Source organism: Eschrichtius robustus, chromosome 4 (assembly GCF_028021215.1).
Source record: "Eschrichtius robustus isolate mEscRob2 chromosome 4, mEscRob2.pri, whole genome shotgun sequence".
NCBI classification, from domain to species: domain Eukaryota; kingdom Metazoa; phylum Chordata; class Mammalia; order Artiodactyla; family Eschrichtiidae; genus Eschrichtius; species Eschrichtius robustus.
Genome location: NC_090827.1, coordinates 119239904 through 119252008, shown reverse-complemented (window position 1 = coordinate 119252008; position 12105 = coordinate 119239904). Strand labels below are relative to the sequence as shown.

General features: G+C 38.0%; 1 protein-coding gene across 3 annotated transcripts in view; it reads left to right on the top strand.

The window, feature by feature from the left end:
* TBCK (TBC1 domain containing kinase) overlaps positions 1-12105 on the top strand; it is a 243424-nt gene that overhangs the window by 55176 nt on the left and 176143 nt on the right. The window lies entirely within an intron of this gene.

The window sequence follows — 12105 nt, the reverse complement described above, 5'->3', positions numbered from 1 at the left end:
AAATGTCCTCTATATTTATTAGGGTAATAAAGACTATACAGCTATTAAAAACAAAGGAATTAAAACTGCAGTAGCTTAAAGAACACAGATGTTTTTCTCCCTCATGTAACGGTCCACAGAAAGTTAGGGTGGGCTCTATTCCACGACATCATGCAAAAACTTAGGCTATCAGAAATGGCGCCACGATTCTCACCACCTGATTTCCAAAGATGCTCTCTTTATACTCTTTTTTAGCCATAAGGAAAGGAGAGGAGTGAATTCATGGTAACTGTCTTTAAAAAGATGATGTAAAAGTTGGAGATATCAACTCTGTTCTTTTCACTAGTGGCACTTTACTCATGTGGCCACATGTAGGTTCAGCAGAATAGAAATGCCTAAATATTGAGAAAGAAGATCAGGATGGACTTGGAGAGACAACTAATATTTTGTCGATCCTCCCTCCAAATACCTGCCAGGGTTAGTTCCCGTCTTCTTTTCTCTCCTTTTCTATTTTAGCATTTGTCATGTTTGTCTACATGGACAATAAGGTCTTTAGAGGCACACATTTTTATTATTCATCTGTTGTTCTGTCTTCCAAGAGATTTTTTTTTAACATCTTTATTGGAGTATAACTGCTTTACAATGGTGTGTTAGATTCTGCTTTATAACAAAGTGAATCAGCTATACATATACGTACATCCCCATATCTCCTCCCTCTTGCGGCTCCCTCCCACCCTCCCTATCCCACCCCTCTAGGTGGTCACAAAGCACCCAGCTGATCTCCCTGAGCTATGTGGCTGCTTCCCACTAGCTATTTTACGTTTGGTAGTGTATATACGTCCATGCCACTCTCTCACATTGTCCCAGCTTACCCTTCCCCCTCCCCGTATCCTCAAGTCCATTCTCTACATCTGCATCTTTGTTCCTGTCCTGCCCCTAGGTTCTTCATAACCATTTTTTTTTTTCTTTTCAGATTGCATATGTATGTGTGAGCATACAGTATTTCTTTTTCTCTTTCTGACTTACTTCACTCTGTATGACAGACTCTAGGTCCATCCACCTCACTACAAATAACTCAATTTCATTTTGTTTTATGGCTCAGTAATATGCCATTGTATATATGTGCCACGTCTTCTTTATCCATTCATCTGTCGATGGACACTTCGGTTGCTTCCATGTCCTGGCTATTGTAAATAGAGCTGCAGTGAACATTGTGGCACACGACTCTTTTTGAGTTATGGTTTTCTCAGGGAATATGCCCAGTAGTGGGATGGCTGGATTGTATGGTAGTTCTATTTTTAGTTTTTTAACGAACCTCCATACTGTTCTCCATAGTGGCTGTATCAATTTACATTCCCACCAACAGTGCAAGAGGGTTCCCTTTTCTCCACACCCTCTCCAGCATTTATTGTTTGTAGATTTTTTGATGATGGCCATTCTGACTGGTGTGAGGTGATACCTCATTGTAATGTTGATTTGCATTTCTCTAATGATTAGTGATGTTGAGCATCCTTTCATGTGTTTGTTGGCAATCTGTATATCTTCTTTGGAGAAATGTCTATTTAGGTCTTCTGCCCGTTTTTGGATTGGGTTGTTTGTTTTTTTGATATTGAGCTGCATGAGCTGCTTGTATATTTTGGAGATTAATCCTTTGTCAGTTGCTTCATTTGCAAATATTTTCTCCCATTCTGAGGGTTGTCTTTTTGTCTTGTTTATGGTTTCCTTTGCTGTGCAAAAGCTTTTAAGTTTCATTAGGTCCCATTTGTTTATTTTTGTTTTTATTTCCATTTCTCTAGGAGGTGGATCAAAAAGGATCTTGCTGTGATTTATGTCATAGAGTGTTGTGCCTATGTTTTCCTCTAAGAGTTTTATAGTGTCTGGCCTTACATTTAGGTCTTTAATCTATTTTGAGTTTATTTTTGTGTATGGTTTTAGGGAGTGTTCTAACTTCATTGTTTGACATGTAGCTGTCCAGTTTTCCCAGCACCACTTATTGAAGAGGCTGTCTTTTCTCCATTGTATATTCTTGCCTGCTTTATCTAAAATAACATGACCATATGTGCGTGGGTTTATCTCTGGGCTTTCTATCCTGTTCCATTGATCTATATTTCTGTTTTTGTGCCAGTACCATACTGTCTTTTTTTTTTTTTTTAACTTTTTTTTTTTCTTTTTTTTTCTTTTTTTTTTTTTAGAAATTCACGTTCTTTTATTTATTTATTTATTTATTTATGACTGTGTTGAGTCTTCGTTTCTGTGCGAGGGCTTTCTCCAGTTGCGGCAAGTGGGGACCACTCCTCATCGCGGTGCGCGGGCCTCTCACCATCGCGGCCTCTCTTGTTGCGGAGCACAGGCTCCAGATGCGCAGGCTCAGCAATTGTGGCTCACGGGCCCAGTTGCTCCGTGGCATGTGGGATCTTCCCAGACCAGGGCTCGAACCCGTGTCCCCTGCATTGGCAGGCAGACTCTCAACCACTGCGCCACCAGGGAAGCCCTACCATACTGTCTTGATTACTGTAACTTTGTAGTAAGGTCTGAAGTCAGGGAGCCTGATTCCTCCAGCTCTGTTTTCCTTTCTCAAGATTGCTTTGCTATTCGGGGTCTTTTGTGTTTCCATACAAATTGTGCAATTTTTTGTTCTAGTTCTGTGAAAAATGCCAGTGGTAGTTTCATAGGGATTGCATTGAATCTGTAGATTGCTTTGGGTAGTACAGTCATTTTCACAATGTTGATTCTTCCAATCCAAGAACATGATATATCTCTCCATTTGTTTGTATCATCTTTAATTTCTTTCATCAGTGTCTTATAGTTTTCTGCATACAGGTCTTTTGTCTCCTTAGGTAGGTTTATTCCTAGGTATTTTGTTCTTTTGTTGCAATGGTAAATGGGAGTGTTTCTTAATTTCTCTTTCAGATTTTTCATCATTAGTGTATAGGAATGCAAGGGATTTCTCTGCATTAATTTTGTATCCTACTACTTTACCAAATTCATTGATTAGCTCTAGCAGTTTTCTGGTAGAGTCTTTAGGATTCTCTGTGTATAGTATCATGTCACCTGCAAACAGTGACAGTTTTACTTCTTCTTTTCCAATTTGGATTCTTTTTATTTCTTTTTCTTCTCTGATTGCTGTGGATAAAACTTCCAAAACAATGTTGAATAATAGTGGTGAGAGTGGGCAACCTTGTCTTGTTCCTGATCTTAGAGGAAATGGTTTCAGTTTTTCACCGTTGAGGACAATGTTGGCTGTGGGTTTGTCATATATGGCCTTCATTATGTTGAGGAAAGTTCCCTCTATGCCTACTTTCTGGAGGGTTTTTATCATAAATGGGTATTGAATTTTGTCAAAAGCTTTTTCTGCATCTATTGAGTTGATCATATGGTTTCTCTCCTTCAATTTGTTAATATGGTGTATCACATTGATTGATTTGCATATATTGAAGAATCCTTGCATTCCTGGGAAAAACCCCACTTGGTCATGGTGCATGATCCTTTTAATTTGCTGCTGGATTCTGTTTGCTAGTATTTTGTTGAGGATTTTTGCATCTGTGTTCATCAGTGATATTGGCCTGTAGTTTTCTTTGTGACATTTTTGTCTGGTTTTGGTATCATGGTGATGGTGGCCTCGTAGAATGAGTGTGGGAGTGCTCCTTCCTCTGCAATTTTTTGGAAGAGTTTGAGAAGGATGGGTGTTAGCTCTTCTCTAAATGTTTGATAGAATTCACCTGTGAAGCCATCTGGTCCTGGGCTTTTGTTTGTTGGAAGATTTGTAATCACATTCTCAATTTCAGTGCTTCTGATTGGTCTGTTTATATTTTCTATTTCTTCCTGGTTCAGTCTTGGAAGGTTGTGCTTTTCTAAGAATGTGTCCATTTCTTCCATGTTGTCCATTTTATTGGCATAGAGTTGCTTGTAGTAATCTCTCATGATCCTTTGTATTTCTGCAGTGTTCGTTGTAACTTCTCCTTTTTCATTTCTAATTCTATTGATTTGAGTCTTCTCCCTCTTTTTCTTGATGAGTCTGGCTAATGGTTTATCAATTTTGTTTATATTCTAGAAGAACCAGCTTTTAGTTTTATTGATCTTTGCTATCATTTCCTTCATTTCTTTTTCATTTATTTCTGATCTGATCTTTATGATTTCTTTCCTTCTGCTAACTTTGGGGTTTTTTTGTTCTTCTTTCTCTAATTGCTTTAGGTATAAGGTTAGGTTGTTTATATGATATGTTTCTTGAGGTAGGATTGTATTGCTATAAACTTCCCTCTTAGAATTGCTTTTGTTGCATGCCATAGGTTTTGGGTCGTCGTGTTTTCACTGTCATTTGTTTCTAGGTATTTTTTGATTTCCTCGTTGATTTCTTCAGTGATCTCTTGGTCATTTAGTAGTGTATTGTTTAGCCTCCATGTGTTTGTATTTTCTACATATTTTTTCCTGTAATTGATGTCTAGTCTCATAGTGTTGTGGTCAGAAAAGACGCTTTCAATTTTCTTAAATTTACCAAGGCTTGATTTGTGACCCAAGATATGATGTATGCTGGAGAATGTTCCATGAACACTCGAGAAGAAAGTGTATTCTGTTGTTTTTGGATGGAATGTCCTATAAATATCAATTAAGTCCATCTTGTTTAATGTATCATTTAAAGCTTGTGTTTCCATATTTATTTTCATTTTGAATGATCTGCCCACTGGTGAAAGTGGGGTGTTAAAGTCCCCTACTATGATTGTGTTACTGTGAATTTTCCCATTTATGGCTGTTACCATTTGCCTTACGTATTGAGGTGCTCCTATGTTGGGTGCATAAATATTTACAATTGTTATATCTTCTTCTTGGGTTGATCCCTTGATCATTATGTAGTGTCCTTCTTTGTCTCTTGTAACATTCTTTGTTTTAAAGTCTATTTTGTCTGATACAAGAATTGCTACTTCAGCTTTCTGTTCATTTCCATTTGCATGGAATATCTCTTTCCATCCCCTCACTTTCAGTCTGTATGTGTCCCTAGGTCTGAAGTGGGTGTCTTGTAGACAGCATATGCACGGGTCTTGTTTTTGTATCCATTCATCCAGTCTGTGTCTTTTGGTTGGAGCATTTAATCCATTTACATTTGAGGTAATTATCGATATGTATGTTCCTATTACCATTTTCATAATTGTTTTGGGTTTGTTACTGTAGGTCTTTTCCTTCTCTTGTGTTTCCTGCCCAGAGAAGTTCCTTTAGCATTTGTTGTAGAGCTGGTTTGGTGGTGCTGGATTCTCTTAGCTTTTGCTTGTCTGCAAAGGTTTTAATTTCTCCGTTGAATCTGAATTAGATCCTTGCTGGGTAGAGTAATCTTGGTTGTAGGTTTTTCCCTTTCATCACTTTAAATATGTCTTGCCACTCCCTTCTGGCTTGCAGAGTTTCTGCTGAAAGATCAGCTGTTAACCTTAATGGGGATTTCCTTGTATGTTATTTGTTGTTTTTCCCTTGCTGCTTTTAATATTTTTTCTTTGTATTTAATTTTTGATAGTTTGATTGATATGTGTATTGGCGTGTTTCTCCTTGGATTTTTCCTGTATGGGACTCTCTGCGCTTCCTGGACTTGATTAACTATTTCATTTCCCATATTAGGGAAGTTTTCAACTATAATCTCTTCAAGTATTTTCTCAGTCCTTTTCTGTTTCTCTTCTTCTCCTGGGACCCCTATAATTCTAATATTGGTGTGTTTAATGTTGTCCCAGAGGTCTCTGAGACTCTCCTCAATTCTTTTCATTCTTTTTTCTTTATTCTCCTCAGCAGTAGTTACTTGCACTCTTTTATCTACTAGGTCACTTATCCATTCTTCTGCCTTAGTTATTCTGCTATTGATTCCTTCTAGAGAATTTTAAATTTCATTTATTGTGTCCTTCATCATTGTTTGTTTGCTCTTTAGTTCTTCTAAATCCTTGTTAAACGTTTCTTGTATTTTCTCCATTCTATTTCCAACATTTGCATCCACTTTACTATCATTACTCTGAATTCTTTTTCAGGTAGCCTGCCTATTTCCTCTTCATTTGTTTGGTGTGGTGGGTTTTTACCTTGCTCCTTCATCTGCAGTGTGTTTCTCTGTCTTCTCATTTTGCTTAACTTACTGTGTTTGGGGGTCTCCTTTTCTCAGGCTGCAGGTTCATAGTTCCCATTGTTTTTGGTGTCTGCTCCCAGTGGCTAAGGTTGGTTTAGTGGGTCGTGTAGGCATCTTGGTGGAGGGGACTAGTGCCTGTGTTCTGGTGGATGAGGGTGGATCTTGTCTTTCTTGTGGGCAGGACCACGTCTGGTGTTGTGTTTTGGTGTGTCTGTGACCTTACGATTTTAGGCAGCCTCTCTGATAATGGGTGGGGTTCTTTTTCTGTCTTGCTAGTTGTTTTGCATAGGGTGTCCAGCACTGTAGTTGCTGGTCCTTGAGTGGAGCTGGGTCTTAGCATTGAGATGGAGATCTCTGGGAGAGCTTTTGCCGTTTGATATTATGTGGAGCCAGTAGGTCTCTGGTGGATCAGTATCCTGCACTCGGCTTTCCCACCTCAGAGGCATAGGCCTGACACCCGGCCGGAGCACCAAGACCCTGTCAGCCACACGGCTCAGAAGTAAAGGGAGAAAACAAGAAAGAATGAAAGAAAGAATAAAATAAAATAAAATACAATAATTAAAATTAAAAATTCTTAAAAGTAAAAAAATTAATAAGTAATTTTAAAAAGGAAAAAAAAAAGAAAGAAGAGAGCAACCAAACCAAAATACAAATCCACCAGTGATAAGAAGTGTTAAAAACTATACTAAAAACAACAACAACAACAAAAAAAACGGACAGACAAAACCGTAGGACAAACGGTAAAAGCAAAGCTATACAGACAAAATCACACAAAGAAGCATACACATACACACTCAACAAAAAGAGAAAAAGGAAAAAAATATATATATCATTGCTCCCAAAGTCCACCGCCTCAATTTTGGGTTGATTCGTTGTCTATTCAGGTATTCCACAGATGAAGGGTACATCAAGTTGATTGTGGAGATTTAATCTGCTGCTCCTGAGGCTGCTGGGAGAGATTTCCCTTTCTCTTCTTTGTTCACAGCTCCTGGGTTTCAGCTTTGGATTTGGCCCCGCCTCTGCATGTAGGTTGCCTGAGGGCGTCTGTTCTTTGCTCAGACAGGGCAGGGTTAAAGGAGCGGCTGATTAGGGGGCTCTGGCTTGCTCAGGCCAGGGGAAGGAGGGGTAAGGAATGCAGGGCGAGCGTTAGACGGCAGAGGCTGGCGTGATGTTGCAACAGCCTGAGGTATGCTATGTGTTCTCCCAGGGAAGTTGTCCCGGGATCACGGGACCCTGGCAGTGGTGGGCTGCACAGGATCCCGGGAGGGGAGGTGTGGCTAGCGACCTGTGCTCACACACAGGCTTAACGTTTCATGCCCATCTCTGGTGTTCGCACTGATAGCTGCGGCTTGCACCCGTCTCTGGAGCTAGTTTAGGTGGTGCTCTGAATCCCCTCTCCTCCTGCACCCCGAAACAATGGTCTCTTGCCTCTTAGGCAGGTCCTGACTTTTTCCTGGACTCCCTCCCGGCTAGCTGTGGCGCACCAGCCCCCTTCAGGCTGTGTTCACGCAGCCAACCCCAGTCCTTTCCTGGGGGTCTGACCTCTGAAACCTGAGCCTCAGCTCCCAGCCCCCACCTGTCCCGGGTGAGCGGACAAGCCTCTCAGGCTGGTGAGTGCTTGTCGGCACCGATCCTCTGTGCGGGAGTCTCTCTGCTTTGCCCTCTGCACTCCTGTTGCTGCACTCTCCTCCGTGGCTCCAAAGCTTTCCCCCCCGCCACCCCTGTCTCTGCCAGTGTAGGGTCTTCCTAGTGTGTGGAAACTTTTCCTCCTTCACAGCTCCCTCCCAGAGGTGCAGGTCCTGTCCCTATTCTTTTGTCTATGTTTTTTCTTTTTTCTTTTGCCCTACCCAGGTACGTGGGGAGTTTCTTGCCTTTTGGGAAGTCTGAGGTCTTTTGCCAGCGTTCAGTAGGTGTTCTGTAGGAGTTGTTCCACATGTAGATGTATTTCTGATGTATTTGTGGAGAGGAAGGTGATCTCCATGTCTTACTCCTCCGCTACCTTGAAGGTCTCTCTCTTCCAAGAGATTTTTAAAGTATTTTGGAAGTATTAACTCATTGATCTTTACCATATCTAAGAATTAGGATGACATTATTTTCTTCATTTTGTGTGTTTTGAGAACTAATTTAACAGTGGAGGTAGTAAAGCATAATAGTTAAGAGACAGCCTTTTGTAGTCAGAGAGAACTGGGTTTGAAATCTAATGCAGCAAAATATAGTTGTATGACTTAGGGTAACTAACCTAACTTCTTAAGGCTTTGGTTCTACTTCCATAAATAATAATAGTATCTATATTGTAAAGCTGTTGGAAAAACTAAATGAAATAACGTATATAAAGTACTTAGTATAGGGTGTTGCTTTGCAAACAGTCCATAAATGGTAGCTTTTATTATTAATATTTAAATATTCACAATAACATGGTAGCTTACACATTGGCACTACTTTTTCTAAGGGAGAATGCCAGATTTTCTGATTCTTTGCTATCCTTTGTCTAGACCATCTTTCTTTTCATTGGTATGAAGTGATAGTAAATCTCATTTTTGTTTAAAATCATAGCCTTAATGAAGAATTTTATTGGAATGTGAAGTATACATAAGTGTAAATGTGAAGTATGTAGCTTTTCCTTTTTATTACCATCATTTATATTTAAACTCTTTACTAATGATCTAGGTATGTCTCATATGAATAATTCAATTCAACAAATGTTGATGAGCCTTTACAGTGTGTATCGCAATGCAATAGGGATAAACTGTGATTCAGGTGCATTGTCAAAGAGCTTATAAATTAATGCAAATTCATAAACTTTGAAGATAAACACAGAGAGCTGTGTGAATTCCAAGAAAGGAAATATTAATTCCATGATAGGTGCTTCATGACATTTTAAGTGGTGCTTAAAGTTTAGAGTCCAGTTTTAAGATGGATTAAATCTTCTTCTACCTCATCAAACCTTTAGATTTGATACAAAGTATTAAGATATAAATTGATAACACACCAACAATTAACAAGGGGAACTTTTGGCAGGTTAGAAATTTTAAGGAAATAGACAAAAAGCTCTAGCACTTTGCTAGGAAGATCTTGCCATATTACCAGGAAGTCAGTACAGCTGCTCTGTCACCCAGAAGTTTCCATAGTCCAAAACGTGTATAGGAGAATTCTGTATTAAAAAATGAGTACATATCTAAGAAACACCAAGCATCTAAAGTAGGCCTCTACTATTAAAAAGGAACAATGAATAGAGTTTACATTCTATTACAAATAGAAAGGACTTTATAATAAATGTACATGTTCTTTAAGAGACAAAGGAAACAATTCAATTTATGAAACAATTACAGAAACTAGGAATCAAGAACATTTACTGAAAAAAAGCAAGAACCAGCTAAGAGTTTTAAGAAAAAAAAAAACGTGAACTGGATCGTAGGAAACTGGACACACTGAACACTGAGTTAATCTCCCAGGATATGACACAAAGGGATAAAAAGATTGAAAGTATAAATGAATTTTAAAAGACCTAGAAGATAGATTCAGATGTTCTAATATCTTATAGTAGTATCAAAAGTAGAGAGTAAAGTTCTCAATTTGAAAGAACATACTAATTACCTTGCAAGGCAAAAGAAAAAAAATCACAACATACAAACAACAGCAACAACAACAAATAGCTAGAAATCTTATACTAAACTTTTAGGAGATGACTAATGATGAAATAGTGGATAACATTTATTGAGCGCTTCATAAGAGCCAGGTACTTTTCTAATGTATTTACATCTATTATCTCAATCCGTACTCTTGCCAGTCTTATAAAGTTTATCTAATTACTACCTTTACTTTACAGATTAGGAAATTGAGGTACAGAGAGGTTAAACAACCTGTTACTACACCATAGTAGTAACTAATTCAGCAGATTTGTGTCCATCAATCTGTGTCCAAAGCTTTATGTACCCTTAACCAACATGCTAAGCTGCCTTTACTAAGCTCTGATGTCTTTATCAGTGTTGAGAAAATCTTAAAATGTGCCAGAGAAAAGACATATTACCTACAAAGAATAACAATTAGATTGGCATTAAACTGCTTAGCAGTGTGAATGCAAGACAACAGTGGGACAGTGCCATCAAAGTGCTGAGAGAAAGGATTTTGAATTTTGAATTCTTTAAGTCACAAAACTAACATTTGGGAGTAAGAATTAAACAAAGGATATAGTTGGCCCTCTGTATCTGTGGATTCTGCATCTACGGATTCAACCAACCATGGATTGAAAATATTTGAAAAAAAATTCCTGAAAGTTCCAAAAAGCAAAACTTAAATTTGCCGTGCAACAGCACTGTTTACATAGTATTTATAACTATTTACATAGCATTTGCATTGTATTAGGTATTATAAGTAATCTAGAAATGATTTAAAGTATAAGGGAGGATGTGTGTAGGTTATATGCAAATACTGTGCCACTTTAAATAAAGGACTTGAGCATCAGTGGATTTTGGTATCCAAGTAGGTCCTGGAACCAGCCCCCCTTGGATAGTGAGGGATGACTATACAGAATTTTGATAGACACGAAGAAAAAATTACTAGTAGAGAAATAACATGAATCTAAATAGCAGAGTGTGTTCACTGTATTGCAAGTAATCAAATTTAACTGCTTCGTGTGTGTGTGTGTATGTGTTTTCATCACAGGATAGATAAAGAGTAAGCATTTAAACTGAAAAGTTATATTGGAGCCATATCCTAGGAGACTTTGAATGCTGTATTGAGGGATTTATATTTAGTTATGTAAGGTATGGAGGACCATTTAAAGTTTTTAAGTAAACTGAAATCAATTTTTTAATGTGGTTCTTTTTTAAAACTTTTTTTTGGAGTATAGTTGATTTACAATGTTGTGTTAGTTTCAGGTGTACAGCAAAGTGAATCAGTTATACGTATATCAACTCTTTTTTAGATTCTTTTCCCTTTTTAGGTCATTACAGAGTATTGTGTAGAGTTCCCTGTGCTATACAGTAGGTCCTTATTAGTTATCTATTTTATATATAGTAGTGTGTATATGTCAATCCCAGTCTCCCAATTTATCCCTTTCCCCCTGGTAACCCTAAGATTGTTTTCTACATCCGTGACTCTATTTCTGTTTTGTAGATAAGTTCATTTGTACTATTTGTTTAGATTCCACTTATAAGCAATATCATACGATATTTGTCCTTCTCTGTCTGACTTACGTCACTCAGTAGGACAATCTCTAGGTCCATCCATGTTGCTGCAAATGTCATTATTTCGTTCTGTTTTATGGCTGACTGATATTCCATTGTGTATATGTACCACATCTTCTTTATTCATTCCTCTGTCAATGGACATTTAGGTTGCTTCCATGTCCTGGCTATTGTAAATAGTGCTGCAAATGAACATTGGGGTGCATGTATCTTTTTGAATTATGGTTTTCTCAGAGTATATGCCCAGAAGTAGGATTGCTGGATCATATGGTAGCTCTAAGTTTAGTTTTTTAAGGAACCTCCATACTGTTCTCCATAGAAGCTGTACCAATTTATATTCCCACCAACAGTGTAGAAGGGTTCCTTTTTCTCCACACCCTCTCCAGCATTTATTGTTTGTAGATTTTTTTGATGGTGACCATTCTAACTAGTGTGAGGTGCTCCCTCATTGTAGTTTTGATTTGTATTTCTCTAATAATTAGTGATGTTGAACATCTTTTCATGTGCTTTTTGGCCATCTGTATGTCTTCTTTGGAGAAATGTCTGTTTAGATCTTCTGCCCATTATTTTGATTGGGTTGTTTTTTTTTTGTTATTGAGCTGCATGAGCTGTTTGTATATTTTGGAGATTAATCCCTTGTCAGTTGCTTCATTTGCAAATATTTTCTCCCATTCTGTGGGTTGTCTTTTTGTTTTGTTTATGGTTTCCTTTGCTGTGCAAAAGCATTTAAGTTTAATTAGGTCCCATTTGTTTATTTTTGTTTTTATTTTCATTACTCTAGGAGGTGGATCAAAAGAGGATCTTGCTTCGATTTATGTCAGAGTGTTCTGCCTGTGTTTTCCTCTACGAGTT